Source organism: Schistocerca piceifrons, chromosome 8 (genome assembly GCF_021461385.2).
Source record: "Schistocerca piceifrons isolate TAMUIC-IGC-003096 chromosome 8, iqSchPice1.1, whole genome shotgun sequence".
NCBI lineage: Eukaryota > Metazoa > Arthropoda > Insecta > Orthoptera > Acrididae > Schistocerca > Schistocerca piceifrons.
In genome coordinates, this window is record NC_060145.1 from 435,462,319 (window position 1) to 435,488,017 (window position 25,699).

General features: G+C 49.6%; 27 non-coding genes across 27 annotated transcripts; 7 read left to right on the forward strand and 20 right to left on the reverse strand.

Annotated features, from left to right (window-relative positions):
* Positions 1-129: 129 nt before the first annotated feature.
* On the reverse strand, positions 130-201 carry Trnad-guc. The gene has a single exon. It is a non-coding gene; the product is annotated as a tRNA-Asp (tRNA).
* A 107-nt stretch (positions 202-308) lies between these two features.
* On the reverse strand, positions 309-380 carry Trnad-guc. Its single transcript has one exon. It is a non-coding gene; the product is annotated as a tRNA-Asp (tRNA).
* Positions 381-487: 107 nt separating this feature from the next.
* Trnai-uau lies at positions 488-579 on the reverse strand. The gene is given in 2 exon segments: positions 488-523; positions 542-579. It is a non-coding gene; the product is annotated as a tRNA-Ile (tRNA).
* Positions 580-957: 378 nt separating this feature from the next.
* Trnar-acg lies at positions 958-1,030 on the forward strand. Its single transcript has one exon. It is a non-coding gene; the product is annotated as a tRNA-Arg (tRNA).
* A 604-nt stretch (positions 1,031-1,634) lies between these two features.
* On the reverse strand, positions 1,635-1,706 carry Trnad-guc. The gene has a single exon. It is a non-coding gene; the product is annotated as a tRNA-Asp (tRNA).
* Positions 1,707-1,813: 107 nt separating this feature from the next.
* On the reverse strand, positions 1,814-1,885 carry Trnad-guc. The gene has a single exon. It is a non-coding gene; the product is annotated as a tRNA-Asp (tRNA).
* A 107-nt stretch (positions 1,886-1,992) lies between these two features.
* Trnai-uau lies at positions 1,993-2,084 on the reverse strand. Its single transcript is given in 2 exon segments — positions 1,993-2,028; positions 2,047-2,084. It is a non-coding gene; the product is annotated as a tRNA-Ile (tRNA).
* A 378-nt stretch (positions 2,085-2,462) lies between these two features.
* Positions 2,463-2,535, forward strand: Trnar-acg. Its single transcript has one exon. It is a non-coding gene; the product is annotated as a tRNA-Arg (tRNA).
* A 604-nt stretch (positions 2,536-3,139) lies between these two features.
* Trnad-guc lies at positions 3,140-3,211 on the reverse strand. Its single transcript has one exon. It is a non-coding gene; the product is annotated as a tRNA-Asp (tRNA).
* Positions 3,212-3,318: 107 nt separating this feature from the next.
* Positions 3,319-3,390, reverse strand: Trnad-guc. The gene has a single exon. It is a non-coding gene; the product is annotated as a tRNA-Asp (tRNA).
* A 107-nt stretch (positions 3,391-3,497) lies between these two features.
* Trnai-uau lies at positions 3,498-3,589 on the reverse strand. Its single transcript is given in 2 exon segments — positions 3,498-3,533; positions 3,552-3,589. It is a non-coding gene; the product is annotated as a tRNA-Ile (tRNA).
* Positions 3,590-3,967: 378 nt separating this feature from the next.
* Trnar-acg lies at positions 3,968-4,040 on the forward strand. The gene has a single exon. It is a non-coding gene; the product is annotated as a tRNA-Arg (tRNA).
* A 604-nt stretch (positions 4,041-4,644) lies between these two features.
* Trnad-guc lies at positions 4,645-4,716 on the reverse strand. Its single transcript has one exon. It is a non-coding gene; the product is annotated as a tRNA-Asp (tRNA).
* Positions 4,717-4,823: 107 nt separating this feature from the next.
* Trnad-guc lies at positions 4,824-4,895 on the reverse strand. The gene has a single exon. It is a non-coding gene; the product is annotated as a tRNA-Asp (tRNA).
* Positions 4,896-5,002: 107 nt separating this feature from the next.
* On the reverse strand, positions 5,003-5,094 carry Trnai-uau. The gene is given in 2 exon segments: positions 5,003-5,038; positions 5,057-5,094. It is a non-coding gene; the product is annotated as a tRNA-Ile (tRNA).
* Positions 5,095-5,472: 378 nt separating this feature from the next.
* On the forward strand, positions 5,473-5,545 carry Trnar-acg. The gene has a single exon. It is a non-coding gene; the product is annotated as a tRNA-Arg (tRNA).
* Positions 5,546-6,149: 604 nt separating this feature from the next.
* Trnad-guc lies at positions 6,150-6,221 on the reverse strand. The gene has a single exon. It is a non-coding gene; the product is annotated as a tRNA-Asp (tRNA).
* Positions 6,222-6,328: 107 nt separating this feature from the next.
* Positions 6,329-6,400, reverse strand: Trnad-guc. Its single transcript has one exon. It is a non-coding gene; the product is annotated as a tRNA-Asp (tRNA).
* A 107-nt stretch (positions 6,401-6,507) lies between these two features.
* On the reverse strand, positions 6,508-6,599 carry Trnai-uau. The gene is given in 2 exon segments: positions 6,508-6,543; positions 6,562-6,599. It is a non-coding gene; the product is annotated as a tRNA-Ile (tRNA).
* Positions 6,600-6,977: 378 nt separating this feature from the next.
* Positions 6,978-7,050, forward strand: Trnar-acg. Its single transcript has one exon. It is a non-coding gene; the product is annotated as a tRNA-Arg (tRNA).
* Positions 7,051-7,654: 604 nt separating this feature from the next.
* Trnad-guc lies at positions 7,655-7,726 on the reverse strand. The gene has a single exon. It is a non-coding gene; the product is annotated as a tRNA-Asp (tRNA).
* A 107-nt stretch (positions 7,727-7,833) lies between these two features.
* Trnad-guc lies at positions 7,834-7,905 on the reverse strand. Its single transcript has one exon. It is a non-coding gene; the product is annotated as a tRNA-Asp (tRNA).
* Positions 7,906-8,012: 107 nt separating this feature from the next.
* Positions 8,013-8,104, reverse strand: Trnai-uau. The gene is given in 2 exon segments: positions 8,013-8,048; positions 8,067-8,104. It is a non-coding gene; the product is annotated as a tRNA-Ile (tRNA).
* A 378-nt stretch (positions 8,105-8,482) lies between these two features.
* Trnar-acg lies at positions 8,483-8,555 on the forward strand. Its single transcript has one exon. It is a non-coding gene; the product is annotated as a tRNA-Arg (tRNA).
* Positions 8,556-9,159: 604 nt separating this feature from the next.
* Trnad-guc lies at positions 9,160-9,231 on the reverse strand. Its single transcript has one exon. It is a non-coding gene; the product is annotated as a tRNA-Asp (tRNA).
* Positions 9,232-9,338: 107 nt separating this feature from the next.
* Positions 9,339-9,410, reverse strand: Trnad-guc. The gene has a single exon. It is a non-coding gene; the product is annotated as a tRNA-Asp (tRNA).
* Positions 9,411-15,351: 5,941 nt separating this feature from the next.
* Trnar-acg lies at positions 15,352-15,424 on the forward strand. The gene has a single exon. It is a non-coding gene; the product is annotated as a tRNA-Arg (tRNA).
* The last annotated feature ends 10,275 nt before the right edge of the window (positions 15,425-25,699 follow it).

Sequence of the window (25,699 nt, forward strand, 5' to 3'; positions counted from 1 at the left end):
AGAACCACTTCCTAAGATGTAGCATTTTTTAAGATTTTGCACCAACTACACTCCTTGATCGCAAAGTTAATGCTCTTACGACCCCCATACGCGCAACACTCGAACAGGTTTGTGAGATAAAAATCGCAACTCCCCGGCGGGGAATCGAACCCCGGTCTCCCGCGTGACAGGCGGGGATACTAACCACTATACTACCGAGGATGCGCTGTAGACAGCTGCCTGTGTGCGAGGGATATGGTGCTAGTAGCCGCAAACGTCCAACACTAAGTTCGGCGAGTGATAGAGCAGCAATTAAAAATCGGATGTGCCTCCCCGGCGGGAAATCGAACCCCGGTCTCCCGCGTGACAGGCGGGGATACTAACCACTATACTACCGAGGAAGACGCAGCTAGCGTCTCGAATGCACAATTATGTTACTCAAATAGCTAATACATCTCAAACATAGCCTCCTGTTGCTGTCAGAGACAGCTGCTAAGAATTAAAAGTATGCCCCAGGTGAGGCTCGAACTCACAACCCCGGCATTGCTCACGGCTACTGCCTTATAAGTACCGTGCGCTAACCAATTGCGCCACTGGGGCTACAACACAACGCTCTCAGTTAGCGGTATTCACTTTCCTGCAAACCAGTGGTGGCCACAGAAACATACGATCGCCACCTGATGCCATACTGCGACTTTGGCACCTGACTACCAATGCTTCGTGCTATTCTTGTTTCATATGCTACGCTTACATGCACATCAAAGGGCTCTCGTCGTCGAGAAAACGAGGGAAAACGCGCGCCTTGCCTTCTGCTACCTGTCGAACAGCGAGAGCAGATGCGTGGCAAGCTCTAAGCTCTGCAGGCGCACTGCGGCCACGCAGCTGGACGAGAGGTACCTTCCTTGGGAGCTTGCTCAGCCATGGAGAACACGTTTCTTAGCGAATTGCACTTGCGTCGTAGAAAGAAATGCTGCCACTGGCCCTGTGGCGCAACGGATAACGTGTCTGACTACGGATCAGAAGATTCAAGGTTCGAATCCTGGCAGGGTCGGCATTTTGTTAGTTGCCGACGCGTAGCTGGGCAGTGGATTTCGTATGTCGCCGCATCGTGGAGTGCTTTGTTACTCCTGTGCATCTCGCAGCTGCATGTCGAGTCGATCGTGGTAAATATCGCTGCCTGCAAGCGTCAGCGTAGCGTCAGCCGAGCAAAGTCGAGACAAGTCAAGCTGAGAGCTGTAGGAGATGATACGCAATTAAATACAGGTGTGTGAAAGCGACGCAGACAACACTTTCCAAGTGTCCCACGTCACGTGGCGAAGAGCCGGCGCAACCCCAGCCAGCAGAGTGGCGCAGTGGAAGCGTGCTGGGCCCATAACCCAGAGGTCCGTGGATCGAAACCACGCTCTGCTAAAATTATTTCTTTTGCAGACTGTGTCGAGCTCGATTATTGCGCCCACAGCGTCGGCTGGGGTGCTTTGATTCAGCGTTAACAGCAAACCCCGTAATTGTGAAGTGTGAAGAATGCGAGAACCACTTCCTAAGATGTAGCATTTTTTAAGATTTTGCACCAACTACACTCCTTGATCGCAAAGTTAATGCTCTTACGACCCCCATACGCGCAACACTCGAACAGGTTTGTGAGATAAAAATCGCAACTCCCCGGCGGGGAATCGAACCCCGGTCTCCCGCGTGACAGGCGGGGATACTAACCACTATACTACCGAGGATGCGCTGTAGACAGCTGCCTGTGTGCGAGGGATATGGTGCTAGTAGCCGCAAACGTCCAACACTAAGTTCGGCGAGTGATAGAGCAGCAATTAAAAATCGGATGTGCCTCCCCGGCGGGAAATCGAACCCCGGTCTCCCGCGTGACAGGCGGGGATACTAACCACTATACTACCGAGGAAGACGCAGCTAGCGTCTCGAATGCACAATTATGTTACTCAAATAGCTAATACATCTCAAACATAGCCTCCTGTTGCTGTCAGAGACAGCTGCTAAGAATTAAAAGTATGCCCTAGGTGAGGCTCGAACTCACAACCCCGGCATTGCTCACGGCTACTGCCTTATAAGTACCGTGCGCTAACCAATTGCGCCACTGGGGCTACAACACAACGCTCTCAGTTAGCGGTATTCACTTTCCTGCAAACCAGTGGTGGCCACAGAAACATACGATCGCCACCTGATGCCATACTGCGACTTTGGCACCTGACTACCAATGCTTCGTGCTATTCTTGTTTCATATGCTACGCTTACATGCACATCAAAGGGCTCTCGTCGTCGAGAAAACGAGGGAAAACGCGCGCCTTGCCTTCTGCTACCTGTCGAACAGCGAGAGCAGATGCGTGGCAAGCTCTAAGCTCTGCAGGCGCACTGCGGCCACGCAGCTGGACGAGAGGTACCTTCCTTGGGAGCTTGCTCAGCCATGGAGAACACGTTTCTTAGCGAATTGCACTTGCGTCGTAGAAAGAAATGCTGCCACTGGCCCTGTGGCGCAACGGATAACGTGTCTGACTACGGATCAGAAGATTCAAGGTTCGAATCCTGGCAGGGTCGGCATTTTGTTAGTTGCCGACGCGTAGCTGGGCAGTGGATTTCGTATGTCGCCGCATCGTGGAGTGCTTTGTTACTCCTGTGCATCTCGCAGCTGCATGTCGAGTCGATCGTGGTAAATATCGCTGCCTGCAAGCGTCAGCGTAGCGTCAGCCGAGCAAAGTCGAGACAAGTCAAGCTGAGAGCTGTAGGAGATGATACGCAATTAAATACAGGTGTGTGAAAGCGACGCAGACAACACTTTCCAAGTGTCCCACGTCACGTGGCGAAGAGCCGGCGCAACCCCAGCCAGCAGAGTGGCGCAGTGGAAGCGTGCTGGGCCCATAACCCAGAGGTCCGTGGATCGAAACCACGCTCTGCTAAAATTATTTCTTTTGCAGACTGTGTCGAGCTCGATTATTGCGCCCACAGCGTCGGCTGGGGTGCTTTGATTCAGCGTTAACAGCAAACCCCGTAATTGTGAAGTGTGAAGAATGCGAGAACCACTTCCTAAGATGTAGCATTTTTTAAGATTTTGCACCAACTACACTCCTTGATCGCAAAGTTAATGCTCTTACGACCCCCATACGCGCAACACTCGAACAGGTTTGTGAGATAAAAATCGCAACTCCCCGGCGGGGAATCGAACCCCGGTCTCCCGCGTGACAGGCGGGGATACTAACCACTATACTACCGAGGATGCGCTGTAGACAGCTGCCTGTGTGCGAGGGATATGGTGCTAGTAGCCGCAAACGTCCAACACTAAGTTCGGCGAGTGATAGAGCAGCAATTAAAAATCGGATGTGCCTCCCCGGCGGGAAATCGAACCCCGGTCTCCCGCGTGACAGGCGGGGATACTAACCACTATACTACCGAGGAAGACGCAGCTAGCGTCTCGAATGCACAATTATGTTACTCAAATAGCTAATACATCTCAAACATAGCCTCCTGTTGCTGTCAGAGACAGCTGCTAAGAATTAAAAGTATGCCCCAGGTGAGGCTCGAACTCACAACCCCGGCATTGCTCACGGCTACTGCCTTATAATTACCGTGCGCTAACCAATTGCGCCACTGGGGCTACAACACAACGCTCTCAGTTAGCGGTATTCACTTTCCTGCAAACCAGTGGTGGCCACAGAAACATACGATCGCCACCTGATGCCATACTGCGACTTTGGCACCTGACTACCAATGCTTCGTGCTATTCTTGTTTCATATGCTACGCTTACATGCACATCAAAGGGCTCTCGTCGTCGAGAAAACGAGGGAAAACGCGCGCCTTGCCTTCTGCTACCTGTCGAACAGCGAGAGCAGATGCGTGGCAAGCTCTAAGCTCTGCAGGCGCACTGCGGCCACGCAGCTGGACGAGAGGTACCTTCCTTGGGAGCTTGCTCAGCCATGGAGAACACGTTTCTTAGCGAATTGCACTTGCGTCGTAGAAAGAAATGCTGCCACTGGCCCTGTGGCGCAACGGATAACGTGTCTGACTACGGATCAGAAGATTCAAGGTTCGAATCCTGGCAGGGTCGGCATTTTGTTAGTTGCCGACGCGTAGCTGGGCAGTGGATTTCGTATGTCGCCGCATCGTGGAGTGCTTTGTTACTCCTGTGCATCTCGCAGCTGCATGTCGAGTCGATCGTGGTAAATATCGCTGCCTGCAAGCGTCAGCGTAGCGTCAGCCGAGCAAAGTCGAGACAAGTCAAGCTGAGAGCTGTAGGAGATGATACGCAATTAAATACAGGTGTGTGAAAGCGACGCAGACAACACTTTCCAAGTGTCCCACGTCACGTGGCGAAGAGCCGGCGCAACCCCAGCCAGCAGAGTGGCGCAGTGGAAGCGTGCTGGGCCCATAACCCAGAGGTCCGTGGATCGAAACCACGCTCTGCTAAAATTATTTCTTTTGCAGACTGTGTCGAGCTCGATTATTGCGCCCACAGCGTCGGCTGGGGTGCTTTGATTCAGCGTTAACAGCAAACCCCGTAATTGTGAAGTGTGAAGAATGCGAGAACCACTTCCTAAGATGTAGCATTTTTTAAGATTTTGCACCAACTACACTCCTTGATCGCAAAGTTAATGCTCTTACGACCCCCATACGCGCAACACTCGAGCAGGTTTGTGAGATAAAAATCGCAACTCCCCAGCGGGGAATCGACCCCCGGTCTCCCGCGTGACAGGCGGGGATACTAACCACTATACTACCGAGGATGCGCTGTAGACAGCTGCCTGTGTGCGAGGGATATGGTGCTAGTAGCCGCAAACGTCCAACACTAAGTTCGGCGAGTGATAGAGCAGCAATTAAAAATCGGATGTGCCTCCCCGGCGGGAAATCGAACCCCGGTCTCCCGCGTGACAGGCGGGGATACTAACCACTATACTACCGAGGAAGACGCAGCTAGCGTCTCGAATGCATAATTATGTTACTCAAATAGCTAATACATCTCAAACATAGCCTCCTGTTGCTGTCAGAGACAGCTGCTAAGAATTAAAAGTATGCCCCAGGTGAGGCTCGAACTCACAACCCCGGCATTGCTCACGGCTACTGCCTTATAAGTACCGTGCGCTAACCAATTGCGCCACTGGGGCTACAACACAACGCTCTCAGTTAGCGGTATTCACTTTCCTGCAAACCAGTGGTGGCCACAGAAACATACGATCGCCACCTGATGCCATACTGCGACTTTGGCACCTGACTACCAATGCTTCGTGCTATTCTTGTTTCATATGCTACGCTTACATGCACATCAAAGGGCTCTCGTCGTCGAGAAAACGAGGGAAAACGCGCGCCTTGCCTTCTGCTACCTGTCGAACAGCGAGAGCAGATGCGTGGCAAGCTCTAAGCTCTGCAGGCGCACTGCGGCCACGCAGCTGGACGAGAGGTACCTTCCTTGGGAGCTTGCTCAGCCATGGAGAACACGTTTCTTAGCGAATTGCACTTGCGTCGTAGAAAGAAATGCTGCCACTGGCCCTGTGGCGCAACGGATAACGTGTCTGACTACGGATCAGAAGATTCAAGGTTCGAATCCTGGCAGGGTCGGCATTTTGTTAGTTGCCGACGCGTAGCTGGGCAGTGGATTTCGTATGTCGCCGCATCGTGGAGTGCTTTGTTACTCCTGTGCATCTCGCAGCTGCATGTCGAGTCGATCGTGGTAAATATCGCTGCCTGCAAGCGTCAGCGTAGCGTCAGCCGAGCAAAGTCGAGACAAGTCAAGCTGAGAGCTGTAGGAGATGATACGCAATTAAATACAGGTGTGTGAAAGCGACGCAGACAACACTTTCCAAGTGTCCCACGTCACGTGGCGAAGAGCCGGCGCAACCCCAGCCAGCAGAGTGGCGCAGTGGAAGCGTGCTGGGCCCATAACCCAGAGGTCCGTGGATCGAAACCACGCTCTGCTAAAATTATTTCTTTTGCAGACTGTGTCGAGCTCGATTATTGCGCCCACAGCGTCGGCTGGGGTGCTTTGATTCAGCGTTAACAGCAAACCCCGTAATTGTGAAGTGTGAAGAATGCGAGAACCACTTCCTAAGATGTAGCATTTTTTAAGATTTTGCACCAACTACACTCCTTGATCGCAAAGTTAATGCTCTTACGACCCCCATACGCGCAACACTCGAACAGGTTTGTGAGATAAAAATCGCAACTCCCCGGCGGGGAATCGAACCCCGGTCTCCCGCGTGACAGGCGGGGATACTAACCACTATACTACCGAGGATGCGCTGTAGACAGCTGCCTGTGTGCGAGGGATATGGTGCTAGTAGCCGCAAACGTCCAACACTAAGTTCGGCGAGTGATAGAGCAGCAATTAAAAATCGGATGTGCCTCCCCGGCGGGAAATCGAACCCCGGTCTCCCGCGTGACAGGCGGGGATACTAACCACTATACTACCGAGGAAGACGCAGCTAGCGTCTCGAATGCACAATTATGTTACTCAAATAGCTAATACATCTCAAACATAGCCTCCTGTTGCTGTCAGAGACAGCTGCTAAGAATTAAAAGTATGCCCCAGGTGAGGCTCGAACTCACAACCCCGGCATTGCTCACGGCTACTGCCTTATAAGTACCGTGCGCTAACCAATTGCGCCACTGGGGCTACAACACAACGCTCTCAGTTAGCGGTATTCACTTTCCTGCAAACCAGTGGTGGCCACAGAAACATACGATCGCCACCTGATGCCATACTGCGACTTTGGCACCTGACTACCAATGCTTCGTGCTATTCTTGTTTCATATGCTACGCTTACATGCACATCAAAGGGCTCTCGTCGTCGAGAAAACGAGGGAAAACGCGCGCCTTGCCTTCTGCTACCTGTCGAACAGCGAGAGCAGATGCGTGGCAAGCTCTAAGCTCTGCAGGCGCACTGCGGCCACGCAGCTGGACGAGAGGTACCTTCCTTGGGAGCTTGCTCAGCCATGGAGAACACGTTTCTTAGCGAATTGCACTTGCGTCGTAGAAAGAAATGCTGCCACTGGCCCTGTGGCGCAACGGATAACGCGTCTGACTACGGATCAGAAGATTCCAGGTTCGAATCCTGGCAGGGTCGGCATTTTGTTAGTTGCCGACGCGTAGCTGGGCAGTGGATTTCGTATGTCGCCGCATCGTGGAGTGCTTTGCTACTCCTGTGCATCTCGCAGCTGCATGTCGAGTCGATCGTGGTAAATATCGCTGCCTGCAAGCGTCAGCGTAGCGTCAGCCGAGCAAAGTCGAGACAAGTCAAGCTGAGAGCTGTAGGAGATGATACGCAATTAAATACAGGTGTGTGAAAGCGACGCAGACAACACTTTCCAAGTGTCCCACGTCACGTGGCGAAGAGCCGGCGCAACCCCAGCCAGCAGAGTGGCGCAGTGGAAGCGTGCTGGGCCCATAACCCAGAGGTCCGTGGATCGAAACCACGCTCTGCTAAAATTATTTCTTTTGCAGACTGTGTCGAGCTCGATTATTGCGCCCACAGCGTCGGCTGGGGTGCTTTGATTCAGCGTTAACAGCAAACCCCGTAATTGTGAAGTGTGAAGAATGTGAGAACCACTTCCTAAGATGTAGCATTTTTTAAGATTTTGCACCAACTACACTCCTTGATCGCAAAGTTAATGCTCTTACGACCCCCATACGCGCAACACTCGAACAGGTTTGTGAGATAAAAATCGCAACTCCCCGGCGGGGAATCGAACCCCGGTCTCCCGCGTGACAGGCGGGGATACTAACCACTATACTACCGAGGATGCGCTGTAGACAGCTGCCTGTGTGCGAGGGATATGGTGCTAGTAGCCGCAAACGTCCAACACTAAGTTCGGCGAGTGATAGAGCAGCAATTAAAAATCGGATGTGCCTCCCCGGCGGGAAATCGAACCCCGGTCTCCCGCGTGACAGGCGGGGATACTAACCACTATACTACCGAGGAAGACGCAGCTAGCGTCTCGAATGCACAATTATGTTACTCAAATAGCTAATACATCTCAAACATAGCCTCCTGTTGCTGTCAGAGACAGCTGCTAAGAATTAAAAGTATGCCCCAGGTGAGGCTCGAACACACAACCCCGGCATTGCTCACGGCTACTGACTTATAAGTACCGTGCGCTAACCAATTGCGCCACTGGGGCTACAACACAACGCTCTCAGTTAGCGGTATTCACTTTCCTGCAAACCAGTGGTGGCCACAGAAACATACGATCGCCACCTGATGCCATACTGCGACTTTGGCACCTGACTACCAATGCTTCGTGCTATTCTTGTTTCATATGCTACGCTTACATGCACATCAAAGGGCTCTCGTCGTCGAGAAAACGAGGGAAAACGCGCGCCTTGCCTTCTGCTACCTGTCGAACAGCGAGAGCAGATGCGTGGCAAGCTCTAAGCTCTGCAGGCGCACTGCGGCCACGCAGCTGGACGAGAGGTACCTTCCTTGGGAGCTTGCTCAGCCATGGAGAACACGTTTCTTAGCGAATTGCACTTGCGTCGTAGAAAGAAATGCTGCCACTGGCCCTGTGGCGCAACGGATAACGCGTCTGACTACGGATCAGAAGATTCCAGGTTCGAATCCTGGCAGGGTCGGCATTTTGTTAGTTGCCGACGCGTAGCTGGGCAGTGGATTTCGTATGTCGCCGCATCGTGGAGTGCTTTGCTACTCCTGTGCATCTCGCAGCTGCATGTCGAGTCGATCGTGGTAAATATCGCTGCCTGCAAGCGTCAGCGTAGCGTCAGCCGAGCAAAGTCGAGACAAGTCAAGCTGAGAGCTGTAGGAGATGATACGCAATTAAATACAGGTGTGTGAAAGCGACGCAGACAACACTTTCCAAGTGTCCCACGTCACGTGGCGAAGAGCCGGCGCAACCCCAGCCAGCAGAGTGGCGCAGTGGAAGCGTGCTGGGCCCATAACCCAGAGGTCCGTGGATCGAAACCACGCTCTGCTAAAATTATTTCTTTTGCAGACTGTGTCGAGCTCGATTATTGCGCCCACAGCGTCGGCTGGGGTGCTTTGATTCAGCGTTAACAGCAAACCCCGTAATTGTGAAGTGTGAAGAATGCGAGAACCACTTCCTAAGATGTAGCATTTTTTAAGATTTTGCACCAACTACACTCCTTGATCGCAAAGTTAATGCTCTTACGACCCCCATACGCGCAACACTCGAACAGGTTTGTGAGATAAAAATCGCAACTCCCCAGCGGGGAATCGAACCCCGGTCTCCCGCGTGACAGGCGGGGATACTAACCACTATACTACCGAGGATGCGCTGTAGACAGCTGCCTGTGTGCGAGGGATATGGTGCTAGTAGCCGCAAACGTCCAACACTAAGTTCGGCGAGTGATAGAGCAGCAATTAAAAATCGGATGTGCCTCCCCGGCGGGGAATCGAACCCCGGTCTCCCGCGTGACAGACGGGGATACTAACCACTATACTACCGAGGAAGACGCAGCTAGCGTCTCGAATGCACAATTATGTTACTCAAATAGCTAATACATCTCAAACACAGCCTCCTGTTGCTGTCAGAGTCAGCTGCTAAGAATTAAAAGTATGCCCCAGGTGAGGCTCGAACTCACAACCCCGGCATTGCTCACGGCTACTGCCTTATAAGTACCGTGCGCTAACCAATTGCGCCACTTTTTTTTATTTTTTTTACTTTCTTTTTATTTTTTATCTTTTTTTTTTTCCTTTTTTTTTTTTTTTTTTTTGGGCCTCCCTTCTCCCCACATAGCCCATCCAATCGCTCACCTTTTCTGCCTTCGTCGGCTAGCTTCTACGCTGTAAATTTATTAGTTTTTTTTTTTTTTTTTTTTTTTTTTTTTTTTGTGCAATGTTATAACATAAAGTAAATGAAAACTAAAGGGATGAGTGGCTTCGACTCATGAATGCCATCTCCGGGAAGAAATCCTCTGTATGTGGCGCCTCCATCGGCATTGTGTTTGTTCGTGATTTTTCTCAAATTACTTTTGGCATCCGTACCTTAGTGGCCCTCTTACGTCGGAAAACTGTAAGGTCGGCTTCTCGGGTTGCAATGTGTTCACTCCGTTGCGAGTTCGTCCTGTTTCATCGTGTGGTCTCTTCTCTTTACTGTCCTGTCTTGTCTACTCTTACCCTTACACCCGCCAATTCTGCGGGGGATCCATGATCGCTTTGATGAGAAAATTTGCGTATTCCTGTTTATAATGTGGAAGTTTGCGAAGTCCATCGTGCTGTGTTTGTAAATATGTCGAAAAGTCTCCAATACTACGTTCTGAGTTTGTAATAATATAGTAGATTGCTTGTCCTTTCAGCCAGGTTACGGCATTTCGTTTCGTGGTAGGGTAGAGGTCATCGTCCGGTAGAAGTAGACTCTTAAGGGTGATGGCTTGAGGGGACGTGCGTTGTAGAAATGCCAAGAGGTTTCTAACCGCTGTCCATATGTCATGCGCCCTACCGCATACGAATGTGTGTTCATCAGTATCTTGCACGTTACAGGTTGCACAAAGCGAAGTATCAGCCAAATGTATCGAATGTAATCGGGAAGCCGTGGGAAGTTTCCTATTGACCACGTAATACCACAATGCTCTCACTCCCGTTGGCAAATGTGGATGATGAACACTTCTCCATACACGTGGCCAGACTGCCTCGGGGTACTTAACTTCAATACTGTTTCGAGCGTGCGTCGTGAGCAAATATTTGTACACTGCTCGCACTGTGACTATTTGTTCCTCAGGCATTCCCATGCTGATGTAGCTATAGTCAAGCAAAAATTGCTTGATATGATGAAGGTCGTCTGGTATGTGATGAACATCCACAGGCGCGTCAAGATTAGCCGGCTTTATTTCGTTCAATAGAAAAGTGGTGATACTATTAGGCGAATTCTTCCATCTGTTAAATGTAGAACTGACGTACAGGGCCCGTGTCTTCGTATAGACGTCGATGAGGTTGAGACCACCTGACGCCGACGGTAGAGTCAACGTAGAATACTTGACTTTGAAAATGTGGCCGCGGCTGACAAAGTGGCCGAAGGCAGCTAACAATCTGCTTGCCATCGGGAGGGGTAGCGGAAGTACGCGTGCCACATAGTTAATTTTCGAGACGAGATAAATGTTCACCAAGGCCACGCGTTGTATTTCGTCCAGCGACCTGAGGGTATGTTGACGTATGCTCGCGCGCACTGTATTTAGCAAATCTTTGTAATTGATTGCAATCGTGCGTCGGATGTCACGAGTAAATTTCACTCCCAAGCACTTCATGACCGTGATCACCTTGATCTGTCCAGGAATAGGGGCCTTCAATCCGCGACCGATGTTCAGGACACCGGACTTCATGACATTCAACTGAGCCCCCGCCGCCTTCCTATACTGCTCTACTATGTCCATCGCCGTCCGTATCTCAGACGTGGTTCGCACAAGAAAGGCCACATCATCCGCGTAGGCGCGGCATACAAACTTGTGACCATACATCAGGACACCCTGGAGGTGTGAGGTCAGCGCTGTTAATAGCGGCTCGATGGCGATAGCAAACAGCGCCATCGACATAGGGCAGCCCTGTCTGACCGAACTTTCAATAGTTATCGGCCCCACTGATCGCCCGTTGAGCAAAATCGTGGACTGGGAGTGGCGCAGCAGTCGTGCGATGATGGTGAGGAAACGGTGGGGGAAGTTGATTGTCTGCAAGGTTTTCAGTAAATACTCATGGTTCACACGGTCAAATGCTTTGTCAAAATCGAGAGCAACCAAGGCGCACGGAATGCGACAGACGGCAGCTATCGCTATGACGTCGCGATAGTCACACAAGGTGTCGTGAATGTTGCGGCCTATACCGACACTCGTTTGTGGCGGGGCTGTAACCGTGTTCATCACCGGTTTGAGTCTCCTAGCTATAATCCTTGCAAAGATCTTATAATCACAGTTTAGAAGTGTGAGCGGGCGGTAGTGTTTTGCGGATTGCGCCAATGGTGACTTAGGAACCGGTATGATCAGGCCCTCACTGAATTGTCGCGGGATGTCTTTGTCGGGGTCCATTAATTCCTGGCATATGCACGTCAGTTTCGGTAACAACAGACGTTTAAATGTGCGATAGAACTCCACCGGTAGGCCGTCTGGACCAGGTGACTTGTTCTGAGGGCCCGCCAGCAGTGCATCTTCTACTTCCTCTTCAGTAGGTTCAGCCAACAATTGAATTGCTTCCGTCTGATTCACCTTGCGGGTTATACCCGACAGTAAAGCCTCCATCGCCTCGTGATCCACAGGGCCAGCGGCGTATAGCGTCGCATAATAGTGCTTCATCTCAGCTGATATCTCACGCTGCTGCAACAACAAACATCCGTCCTCCGTCCGTAGTTCAGTGACCAGTTTCCTGCGGCGACCTGTCCGCTCCTTAAGTACGTGATAGATGGAAGGTTGCTCGCCGGCGACACCGTCACGAAGTCGCGCCCTGACTTTGCACCCGATGAGCTTTTGACGCGTCAAAGCCGTAATAGTGGCTTTTATCCGTTGAATTTCCTGGTGATTGTCTATAATCGACGCGTCCGGGCGGTATAAGTCTCGAAGGACCTGGAAATAGAACTCGACCGTCCTGGTGTACCACTCCTTCCTGTCACGGGAGTATCTCATAAAGGCCTTCCTGATTGTCGGTTTTGCACAGTTTAGCCACCACTCCAACGCCGAGGCATATTGAGAAAACCTTCTCTCACAAGCCGCCCAAGACGCAGCGAATAGTTCATGGCATGCCTGTTCGTCCAAATGCGATACATTCAACTTCCAGTATCCTCTTCCACGGTACGTCCCTTGGCGTCGGAGGTTGATAGTACAAATGTACGCCGCGTGGTCAGAGAAGACAGTCGGCCATATCTCCGTCTGCAAAAGTCTTCGACTTAAATCCAGCGTGACGTAAATACGATCGAGTCAGCTGGCGGAGTGAGCCGTGATATGCGTGAATCCTGGCCTATCGCCATTGACGTGTTCCCAGGGATCAATAAAATGAAAGTCCCGTATTATAGCCGCTAGATCCGGACAAGTGTTAAAATGTGGCGTCTGGTCTTTCGGAGATAAGACGCAGTTGTAGTCGCCACCGAATATAATATGGTCGTAATGGCCTACAAGCAATGGTGCAATAGCAACGTTAAAAAATGCCGCCCGTTGCGGTCTATTACCCGTGCCTGAAGGGGCATAGACGTTGACAATACGAGTATCGTAAATGGTGAGCGCCATGCCTCTCGTCGTTGGGAGGTACTCTACGTCAGTCGCTAGTATCCCTTCCTTTGTGAGGATGGCTGTTCCAAGTTCTTGCACAGTCCCGGGATGAGTGAAGGCTATATATCCACTAATAGTGGCGAGGTCTATGTTCTTCACCTCTTGTAGTAAGGCCACGTCGAGTTCGGCCGCATATAACATATCACGTAAGGTCTGCAGCTTTAGATTGCTGCTGATACTGTTGATGTTGACGGTCCCTATCCTGTAAGCTTGTGCAGAAGTCATTCGCTGATGGAAGGGAGGAAGGCCTTTTCTGTGACTACACGCACTATAGATTACTGGTCGCTGGGGCGGGTGGGAAGCCCATCCGTATCATCCCCGACCCCGCGCATTATCGCTGTCCCCACACCGACCATAGGATAGTCATTCAAGTCCCCTCCTGGTGGAACGCTTTCCACATCATCGGCCCAGTTGCCAGTCGCCCGGAGGCCAACCGCCGTCGTGTCGCCGTCAAGTGTCTGCATGGGTATGTCATGCGGGGTCACCTCCCGTGTCGCGTGCACTACCATCTGTTCGGTGGGTGGGTTAGGTGGCTCGGCCGTCGCAAGAATGCCTGCCGGAATGAGGACCTGGTGGATGCCATCGTCTTGTGCTACCGGTGTTCCTCCAAGTGTGCGGGCAACCCGCTGAGCCTTTTCACGCACCTCCTTCGCCGTCTGGTCCGCGTTTGGGGGCGCAATCCGTTGTTTTTTGCGTCTGCGGGGTGAGTGCCGGCTCATCTCACTGTCGGAAGATACGGTCTGGTCCGGTTCCTGCGGGCCCTCCGGATCCTGGAGCACGACGTTTTCAGCCGCAGCAACTGCGGCATGGCCCTCGTCATCGGGAGTTACCTGTTGCTCTGACTGGGCAGCGGATAAGTGTGTCGCCGTTATCTGGTTCGCGACTATGGGCGCATCGTTGGTCTCAGGTGGTGACGGGCGAGGAGCCGCCTCCTCTACTAGTAAGTGGTCCGGTTCCGGTCCTCTGACCGCCGCAACGTAACTTACCGGCAACGACTGCATAGTCGCAGGTCTTTCGGATTCTCCCACTGGTAACTGCGCTATCCTCCGCTGCATGCAGTCCGAGCGAACATGGCCTTCCTTACCACAACCTGAGCACGTTCGGGGTTGCCCTTCATACATGACAATGGCTCTACATCCACTGACGTATATATATGAAGGGACGTGACGCCGAAGATCAATTTTCATCTGCCGCACCCCATTGAGAACAGGGAAGGTATTGAAAGTTGTCCACTCCTCCGCTGTATTACTTAAGACCGTGCCATATGTAGTAAGAACTTGATTGATCTGCCCTGCAGGCACCTCAAACGGAAGTTCAAAGATCCTAATGGGCCTGACGCCAAGTCCCGCCATTTCAACCGTCACATCCCCCACGTTACCGTCACAATGGGTGAACTTAAATCGACCTCCCGAAGAGGCTATTACTCGTGCACAGCAGTCTGTGTTCGACATCTTCACATAGACTGTTCGGCTAACTATCGACAAATGGATCCTGATAACGTCGCCAAATTGTAACTTCACTACATCGCGCAAAAAGGCCTCTATTTCGTATGGCTTAGGTCGTGCATAATGGACGTCGAAACTAAATTTCAGTGTGTTTGTACGGAAATGAGACTCCATCGTTACCACGTGTACATGACTAAATTCCTCGAGAAACGGCTAGTCCCACCGTGTTGACTCACCACTCGCCGCGGAGCTGGTCCGGAACAGCGAGGACGTAAACAGCGCACGTCCGCTCACCTCGCCAGCCGCGAGTAGACTGCCACTGGGGCTACAACACAGTGCTCTCATCTAGCGGTATTCACTTTGCTGCAAACCAGTCGTGGCCACAGAAACATACGATCGCCACCTGATGCCATACAGCGACTTTGGCACCTGACTACCAATGCTTCGTGCTATTCTTGTTTCATATGCTACGCTTACATGCACATCAACCGGCTCTCGTCGTCGAGAAAACGCGGGAAAACGCGCGCCTTGCCTTCTGCTACCTGTCGAACAGCGAGAGCAGATGCGTGGCAAGCTCTAAGCTCTGCAGGCGCACTGCGGCCACGCAGCTGGACGAGAGATACCTTCCTTGGGAGCTTGCTCAGCCATGAAGAACACGTTTCTTAGCCAATTGCACTTGTCTCGTAGAAATAAATGCTGCCATTGGCCCTGTGGCGCAACGGATAACGCGTCTGACTACGGATCAGAAGATTCCAGGTTCGAATCCTGGCAGGGTCGGCATTTTGTTAGTTGCCGACGCGTAGCTGGGCAGTGGATTTCGTATGTCGCCGCATCGTGGAGTGCTTTGTTACTCCTGTGCATCTCGCAGCTGCATGTCGAGTCGATCGTGGTAAATATCGCTGCCTGCAAGCGTCAGCGTAGCGTCAGTCGAGACAAGTCAAGCTGAGAGCTGTAGGAGATGATACGCAATTAAATACAGGCGTGTGAAAGCGACGCAGACAACACTTTGCAAGTGTCCCACGTCACGTGGCGAAGAGCCTTCGCAACCCCAGCCAGCAGAGTGGCGCAGTGGAAGCGTGCTGGGCCCATAACCCAGAGGTCCGTGGATCGAAACCACGCTCTGCTAAAATTATTTCTTTTGCGGACTGTGTCGAGCTCGATTATTACGCCCACAGCGTCGGCTGGGGTGCTTTGATTCAGCGTTAACAGCAAACCCCGTGATTCTGAAGTGTGAAGAATGCGAGAACCACTTCCTAAGATGTCGCATTTTTTAAGTTTTTGCACCAACTACACTCCACGATCGCAAAGTTAATGCTCTTACGACCCCCATACACGCAACACTCGAACAGGTTTGTGAGATAAAAATCGCATCTCCCCGGCGGGGAATCGAACCCCAGTCTCCCACGTGACAGGCGGGGATACTAACCACTATATTACAGAGGATGCGCTGTAGACAGATTCCTGTGTGCGAGAGATATGGTGCTAGTAGCCGCAAACGTCGTATACTAAGTTCGGCGAATGATAGAGCAGCAATTAAAAATCGGATGTGCCTCCCCGGGGGGGAATCGAACCCCTGTCCCCCGCGTGACAGGCGGGGATACTACTCACTATACTACCGAGGATGCGTTATAGACAGGTGCCTGTGTGCGAGGGATATGGTGCTAGTAGCCGCAAACGTCCTACACTAAGTTCGGCGAGTGATAGAGCAGCAATTAAAAATCGGATGTGCCTCCCCGGTGGGGAATCGAACCCCGGACTCCCGCCTGACAGGCGGGGATACTAACCACTATACTACCGAGGAAGACGCAGCTAGCGTCTCGAATGCACAATTATGTTACTCAAGTAGCTGATACATCTCAAACCTAGCCTCCTGTTGCTGTCAGAGACAGCTGCTAAGAAATAAAAGTATGCCCCAGGTGAGGCTCGAACTCACAACCCCGGCATTGCTCACGGCTACTGCCTTATAAGTACCGTGCGCTAACCAATTGCGGCATTTTTTTTTTTTTCGGGCCTCCTTCCTCCCGTACAGCCCGTCTTTCCGTTCGCCATTTGTGCCTTCTTCGGCTGGCTTGTGTGCATGTTTGTTCCATTAGAGATAGTTGACCAACGAAGTAAATGTATACAAGTAAACAAAATCTCTTCTTTTGGGGTTGTGGAAAGAAAATAGGTCCTCTACGTTCTTCCATTTTTATAGGAAAGCCAGGCGTACTTCAGCCTGCTGGCGTCTCATTTTTGCGTCAGCAACCTGTTAGTGCTGCTGCACGAGGGCAAAGGGTAAACGTTATAGCCACCTTGTTGGCGTAAAATGAATGAAAAACTTAATAGATAATTTCATAAAGAAAAAAAAAGTAATCCTGGGAGTGAACATAATATCGTTTGATCGTTCTTCAGCTCTGTCGGTAAGACAATGTTGAGTTCAAGAGATTTGCGTAATTTTCTTTGTATTTCTTTTGTCGTTCGAGCTTGTGATGTTCTGTCATCAGGTACATCCAATAATCTGCTACACTCTTCGTTATAGCCGTTGACATGTAATGGACTGTCAGTCCTTTGAGCCAGTTGGCTGTCCTTCTTTTAGTGTTAGGATATGGCACGTCATCAGGCAGAAGGACGTGTGTCGGTGTAATCGTGTTAGATGACGTGCGGAGCACATGTGCTAGTTTTTGCCTAAAGATATTCCACACGTCTTTCACATCGTCACAGACGAAGCGATGTTCTGCAGTGTCGACGACATTGCAGCTGGGACAGTTTGGTGTGTGTGCCAGACGTATCGCGTGTAGAGTTGTTGGGGATTTTTCTATTGACTGCGAGGTACCACGTCGATCGCACATTGGATGGTAGATGGGGTTCAGATATGTTTTCCCATATGTTTTTCCAGTTATTATGTCGAAACTTGTTTTCTATTCGATTGCGAATTTGCCTTCCAGCAAGGTGTTGTAAACCTCCTTAACCTGATATATGTCCTGTTCCGGTATTCGATGGCGTACATAGCTGTATTCCACAAGAAAATGTTTATAGTGGTACAGCTCGTGGGAGATGTGATGCACATCGATTGGTGGATCTCTGCTGACTGGGGTGATTTCACGTAAGACATGAGCCACTAAGGTCCGCGGTGATCGTTGCCACTGTTCATAAGTTTTGCTAACGTATAGCGCTTGCGCTTTAAGGTAGATGTCTGTCAGATGTGGCCCTCCATTGCGTGTCGGTAGCGTCAAGGTATCATACGAAACCTTAAATATCTGACCTCTGCTGACAAAATAACCAAGCGCTGCTTGCATTAGGTGTGCTATGGTTCGTGGCAGAGGCAGCACTTGAGCAACATAGTTTACTTTGGAGGTTATATAGGTATTGGCTAGTTGCACTTTTTGTACTGCATTTAAATTACTTTAAATTACACAAGCTGTGTTGTTTGATGCTTGCTCGTAATGTGGCAAGTAATTTTCTATAATTGAGAGCGGCCGTGCGGCGGATATTATTCGTATATTCTATTACAAGGCATTTTATTTTTTCCACAGTGTTGATACGTCCAGCGGCTCTGATTTCTATACCCCGACCAAGATTCATAATATCAGATTTATTGCGGTTGAGTTTAGCTCTTGACGCCAGTTCGTAGGTCGCCACAACTTCAAGTACTGTTGCCACCTCGCTTTCGTCAGTCACAAGTACCCCCACATCGTCCGCGTAGGCTTGACATATGATCTTCTGTCCGTGTATATGTAGTCCACGGAGTTGCCGAGTCAGGGATACTAAGGGAGGTTCAAGCGCAATCGCGAAAAGCGTCATGGACATGGGACAACCTTGTCTTACCGAACTCTGAATATTGATCGGGTGACTGAGTTGTCCGTTAACACTGATTCTTGACGTGCTATTCGTCAGTGTGTTTTTCACGGAGGCTATAATTTTTTGTGGGAAGTGCATGGATGTCATACACCAGAACAGGTACGAATGATTAACTTTATCAAAAGCTTTTTTAAAGTCAAGCGACATCAGAGCATAGCGAATGTTGCAGGATTCCGATACCGCTACCCAGTCGGCAGTTGCTCTGTAGTCGCATAAGGTCTGAAATATCGTTCTATCCTTTCCCACACTTGTCTGGTAAGCTCCTGTCACTGTACGAATAACTGAATTAAACCTTTGCATCATGATACGGGCGAAGATTTTTTACTCACTATTGAGAAGTGTTATGGGTCAAAGCTTATCCACGGTTTTGCCTCCTGATGTTTTGGGGACTAAGACCACTGTACCTTCACAGAATTCCTTCGGAAGGTCAGTGTCGGTATTTAGTATTTCATTGCAGACGAGTGTCAATTTAGCAATTATCTTTTCGCGATAAGTTTGATAAAATTCAGCGGGTAGCCCATTTGGTCCAGGTGATTTATTCTTCGGGCTCCTCGAGATGGCATCTTCGACGTCTTCGTCCGTTATTCTTGCTGCGAGCACATCAGCTTCTTCTGGAGTGAGTCGCTCTGTCGTCCTAGCAGTGAGAGCTTGCTGCGCTGTTTCATCTGTCTGTGTCTTGGCCAGCAATTCACTAAAGTGTCGATGGATCTCGTCTCGTATTGCAGCTTGAGCTGTCAAGAGACTCCCGTCTGAAGTTTTGAATTCCATCAGAATTTTCCGTTTTGTCTTTTGTTCTCTTGGAGGATGTGGTACATCGATGTTGTTTCTTCTCGTGTACCGTTCTGCAAACACGTTCGTATTTTACAGCCTTCGAGATGGTCTCTCTGCAGGTTGAGCAATTTTGCTTTTATTCTGTTGATTTGCCCATAATTTGTTATGACTGTAGCATCCCGAACGCACAAGTCTCTCAGACAGCTGAAGTAAAAGTCTAATGTCCGCTTCTGCCAGGCGACTTTTTCACGGCAGTAAGTTTTCATTGTCTTTATTATTGCGGGCTTCGCGCAGTTTAGCCACCAATTCAGCGCCGTACCGTACAAGTGGAACTTCCTTTCACATTCTGCCCAAGTGGTGTGGAAGGCGGCGTGGCATCCGGGAACCGAAAGATGAGCAACGTTTAGCTTCCACTGACCTCTCGCCCTGTAAGTTCCTTGTTTTTCTAAATTTATCGTACATATTTACGCGATATGATCAAAGAAAATAGTGGGCCATAGCTCGGACTGTAAAACGTGTCTCCTTAAATTGGATGTTGCGTAAATCCTGTCGATACGACTGGCAGAATGGCTGGTGATATAGGTGAAACCTAGCTTATCATCATGTTTTAGTTCCCAAGTATCAAACAGATGGAAGTCTCTGACGATGTTCTCCAGCTCCAGAGATTTGTTAAAATTTGGCGTCTGATCTTTGGGACTCAGCACGCAATTAAAGTCACCCGCAAATATTATTTGTTCAAATCGCACCGCGAAAAGGGGGGCGATGTCCTCCTTGAAAAATTCGGCCCTGCGGCGCTTGTTTCCGGTTCCTGACGGGGCATATATGTTGATAAACCTGGTGTTGTTTACCGTGACAGCGAGACCTCTACTGTCTGGGTTTCGCCACGTCTGTAAGTAGGATCCCCTCTTTAGTCATAATCGCTGTGCCGAGGCCATTGTCATTGCCAGGATTGATGACGGCGTTGTAGCCAGTGATGTCGTCCAAACGGATAGCCGTTACTTCTTGCAGCATTAAGATGTCAACATCAGCGGCGTACAGAAAATTTTGGAGATCTCTCAGACTGAGGGTGCTGCTAATTTTATTTATATTTAAGGTCGCAATTCTGTACGCCTGCAAGGACGTCATGTCGACTATACCGCGTCAGGTGGGATACTATTTGCCAGGTGAAGTGGATGTTTGCTCCACTTAGAAGAAGTCGGCATCATCATCTGCTGTACTAGCGTCTCTGATGGTGGTTTGTTGCCGGGTGGACGCATGTTGTCGACGGTCGGGTGCCGTCCGTCCTGAACGTTGTGGTATGTCAGCCATCTCTGCATCATGGTTTTGCTCCTCCATGTCATCCGCCCAATCTCGTGTGCACGTAACTTCCCGCGTGTCCGTTTTTGGTACAGGTGGAGGGTCCTTCGGGCTAGCTGTACCGTCTGGAATGTGGATTCCACGGTGAGGTTCAGTGTCCTCATTTCGGGTCTTCTTTTTTGTTGTTCGATCTTCCAGAGGAGTTGCCTGTGTCGCCTCCGCCAGTCCTTGGTCTATCTGTTTCGCCTTTTCACGCAGGATTGGCGCGATTTCTGCAGCTCCCTGACGGGCTATTCGACGTTTCTTCCGTTTCTTTGGTGAAACAGTGTAGGCTGCTGGTCATTATCCTCCGATGTTGCAACCGTGTCCTCTTTGTGTTGCCCGACTTCTTCGAGTGGTTTGCACATGCCTTCTTCTGCCGTCTTAGCCTGCTCTTGTTCTTCACGCCTGTCAGTTTCCTCGTCTTGGGAGTGTGCTGGACCTGTAGTTTCTGTGATGCTAGTATCCATGGCTACGGTAACATTGGGAACGTCGGCATAAGCAACTACCACCCTGTCGAAACACATATCTGGGGCGACGTCACTGCGAATTGCGGCGGCGTACGTCACGGGTAGCGTGGCCATCTAACTAGGCGGGTCTCGCTCCCCAGTCGGCAGTTGCGTCACACGCCGTTGAACACACTGCGCGCGGACGTGTTGGGTCGAACCACAACCCGAGCAGGTTCTCGGCTGTCCATCGTAAATGATGATCGCTCGATATCCACCAATCCAGAGGTACGATGGGATATGTTTCAGCATGTCAATCTTAACTTGCCTGACTCCATTTAATACTGGATACTTGTGCAAGCTACACCATTTTTCCGCGACATTGCTGATAATGGCGCCATAGTCTCTCAGTTTTTTGTTAATCTCCTCGGGCGTTATTTCAAAGGGAAGCTCAAAGATTCGAACCGTCCTTATTCCCATTCCGGCACGCGAAACCGTGACCTGCCCTATGTGTCCGTCTGATTGTTTGAATTTTGCCATCCCACCACATGCTTCTACAATTTGGTCGCACTTGTCAGAACTGGATAACTTAAGGAACACAGTCGGACTGACAATCGACAGGTGAATTCCAATCAATTCATCCACTTTGATCTGAAAAGTTTCTTCGATAAATGCCTCAACTTCGTAAGATTTCGGTCGGGTGTAGTTCGGATCGAAAATCAACTTCAAAGTATCGCGTCGCGTTGTCCCATTATGTCATTCTAGAAATGTGATCGTGGACTATGACTAACGCAGAAAGCGCGCACTCACCACACAGCGCCGGCCGCTCGCAGCGACGATGTAAACACCGCAACAGCCGCTCCGCGCGACCGCACAGCAGGGCCGCCGGCGGCGGAATGCTCTGGGGCTACAACACAGTGCTCTCCGTTAGCGGTATTCACTTTGCTGCAAACCAGTGGTGGCCACAGAAACATACGATCGCCACCTGATGCCATACTGCGACTTTGGCACCTGACTACCAATGCTTCGTTCTATTCTTGTTTCATATGCTACGCTTACATGCACATCAACCGGCTCTCGTCGTCGAGAAAACGCGGGACAGCTGGGCAGTGGATTTCGTATGTCGCCGCATCGTTTAGTGCTTTTGTTACTCCTGTGCTTCTCGCAGTTGCATGTCGAGGCGATCGTGGTAAATATCGCTGCCTGCAAGCGTTGGCGTAGCGTCAGTCGTGCGACACATTCTCCTCGTCACGTGGCGAAGAGCCTATTCATTGTTATGGAGCAGTGGTGAGGATCCAGTGGCGCAATAATTTACCCCACGTTACTTGGGAGGCCGTAGCCCATGCCCTGCTGTGGCATGTGCTGCAATCTAACGTGGGGCATTTTTTTTTATTTCGTAGAAGCTGCTTCTGAGAGCATGAGCAGCTTATGTGACTTGGAACAGCCATATGGGAAACACTACTGAGCATTAGACTCACGCCTTTCATCAATCTTGGTAGTATAATGATTATTATCCCCGCCTGTCACGCTGGAGACGCGAGTTTTATCTCACAAACGTGTTCGAATTTTGTGCGTATGTGTCCGAAGAGCTTAACATTGCGATCTAGAAATATAGTTGCTGCAAAGTCTTAAAGAGCGCTACGTGTTAAGCAGGCGTCCTACCATTCTTCCCATTTCAGAAATATATTGTTTACTTTTGACGCTGATTCTACACTCCCCAGCTGGAGCCCTATGCTTAATAATCAAGCTCGACTCAATCAGTATAAGAAATAATGTAACAGAGTGTGGTTTCGATGCACAGACCTCTGAGTTATGTGCCAATCACGCTTCCACTGTGGCATTTTCTTGTGTGGAGATGTACTGGCTGTTCGTCACGTGACGTGGGACACTTGGAAAATGTTGTTTGCGTGTGTTTCACACGCCTTGACTCAAAAGTCCCGACATCCTTCTCATGGCCCCCTGAACGTGACCTTTGGGCACTGTGACGTTTCAGACAGCAGGATGGCGACACATTCAAAGAACTGGCCCCACCTCAGAAGTTCACGTGTGATGTAAGGTGTTGTAATGATAACACATTGCCGCCAAATTACATGTCAGTTCTGAGCAAGGTCAGCATTGACGCATCGCACGAATAAAAGATCGCCACAGGCTCTCTTGTCCCTACGTTTTGCTTATTCTTTTGACACCTCGGCGATAGTAGTCGAACTGCGACACCTTGCGTTGAAATCGCGTGGGAAAACATTTCAGACAGCCTGCCGCTCAGAATCTACACGAAAAAGACCTCAAGAGGTGGCTTGAAATGCCTGAATGAAATCACCCATTTCTCCGGGGGTTTGAATTTACACACATTCCGCTGTCGAAATCGCCAGTGTGCAGTACGACAAGCTCCACGAAGATTTTCTTGGAATTCTTTGACGCTGGTGACACTGTCGGAAGATTCAACCTTCCTATGAGAACTTTGCTGTACTGCATCAACATTGTACTTTATCGCACCCCTTTGGAGTGCAGTGCCGCTGTAGTTTTAGCTGTCATGAACAGGTTGGAAGCAATAAGGACAGGTAAAAACCATTCGACGAAAGGTGAATGTAATGCGAACCAGTAAAGGATACTTACGCTTTTTCAGCAGTTCTGTCTTCCGACCTCCTTTGGTGGGATCACGCGGGAGTTTAACATGTGTGCGAATAAAACAGCAAAGGGCCCCTCTAATGTCGCAACACCTTCGGAGACACCCATGGAACTTTTCTGAGCATCTGTCAAAAATTTCGACACCAAATAAGCCTGGCTGCTGCTCTAGTACTTGAGGATTGGGTGCCCCTTCGTCACCCGTGTGTTCAGTTAGCCTGCCATCAGGCGATGTTATATGGCCTAGCACACTCATTCATCAGTATAATTTTCGTAATAGCTCTCATCTACTCACTCGCTACAAGCGCTACTTACTTTTAATTTTACAGAATACTGTGTCCACGTCTGACTACTATAAATCTTTTTCTTCACTAATTATCTTACAACAAACGATACGTATCGATAAATAATTATAGCACCAGTAAACAAGTTGCATAAACCACAAATATCTTCGTCTGATATCAATGCTAAAACTTAGTTGTTCTCTGTCTCACAGCTAAGCTCAGGGAACAGTTATGAGGGGAGCACTGTGTTGGCAGACTTACGGAGTATAATTTTCCTCAGAGCTAGCTAGAGTCATGTCGACAATGCGACTGAGTTAGTTGGCCATAACAGCAAAAACTAACCTTTTTTTTTTTTTTACGTAACTGATTTAGTAAGTGTACTCACTGAGGCCAAATGTTGTGACACTTGGTTTCCTCTCCACGCCGTAGTATAACCTCTCCATTTGCGTTTTGTTCTCATAGTTCCAGTCGGCTGACATTCTGTGGTCACTTGGCAGAGTCCATTTTGCTCAGATGGGTTAGATGTGTCTTGTGAAAATATACAATCCATCGAAAAGCAACAAGATGTAGCAATATATTATTAGTCACAGTTACATCGGTATTTCCCCACTGCAGGTTTTCCTGACACTTTTTATCATAGTTGCTGATCATCTAGCATCAATGAGAGTCACTGTATAAAGAAAGCGGTGTGAAAACTTTTGCGATCTTTATTCCAAATTTTAGCCTGTGGGTATCCTGGAAAGTCATTTACTCTAGTTAAGGACAATCGTTCTTAATGATAAAGCTTTCCCGGGTTATCTACATCTACGTGATTTCTCTGCTATTCACAATAAAGTGCCTGGCATAGGGTTCAATGAACCACCTTCAAACTGTCTCTCTACCGTTCCACTCTCGAACGGCACGCGGGAAAAATGAGCCCTTAAATGTTTCTGTACGAGCCCTGATTTCTCTTATTTTATTGTGATGATCATTTTTCCCTATGTAGATGGGTGCCAACATAATGTTTTCGCAATCGGAGGAGAAAACTGGTGATTGAAATTTCATGAGAAGATCCCGTCGCAACGAAAAGCGCCTTTGTTTTAATGATTGCCACTCCAATTCACGTATCGTGTCTGTGACACTATCTCCCCTATTTCGCGATAATACAAAACGAGCTGCCCTTCTTTGTACTTTTTCGATGTCATCCGTCAGTCCCACCTGATGCGGATCCCACACCGCATAGCAATACTCCCGAATAGGGTGGACAAGCGTGGTGTAAACAGTCTCTTTAGTAGACCTGCTGAACCTTCTAAGTGTTCTGCCAATGAATCGCAGTCTTTGGTTGGCTCTACCCACTATATTACCTATGTGATAGTTCAAATGTAGGTTATTTATAATTGTAATCCCTAAGTATTTAGTTGAATTTACAGCCTTCAGATTTGTGTGACTTTTCGCGTAATCGAAATTTAGCAGATTTCTTTCAGTAATCATGTGAATAAATCCACACTTTTCTTTATTCAGGGTCAATTGCCACTTTTCGCACTATACAGATATCTTACCTAAATCATTTTGCAAGTCGTTTTGATCATCTGATGACTTTACAAGACGGTAAATGACAGCATCATCTGCAAACAATCTAAGAGCGCTACTCAGATTGTCTCCTATGTCGTTAATGTGGATTTTTTAGGGTATTGGTGTGACTTGAGCAATTTTTCAGTCTTTAGGTACGGATGTTTCTGTGAGCAAGTGGTTGTATATAATTGCTAAATATGGAGCTA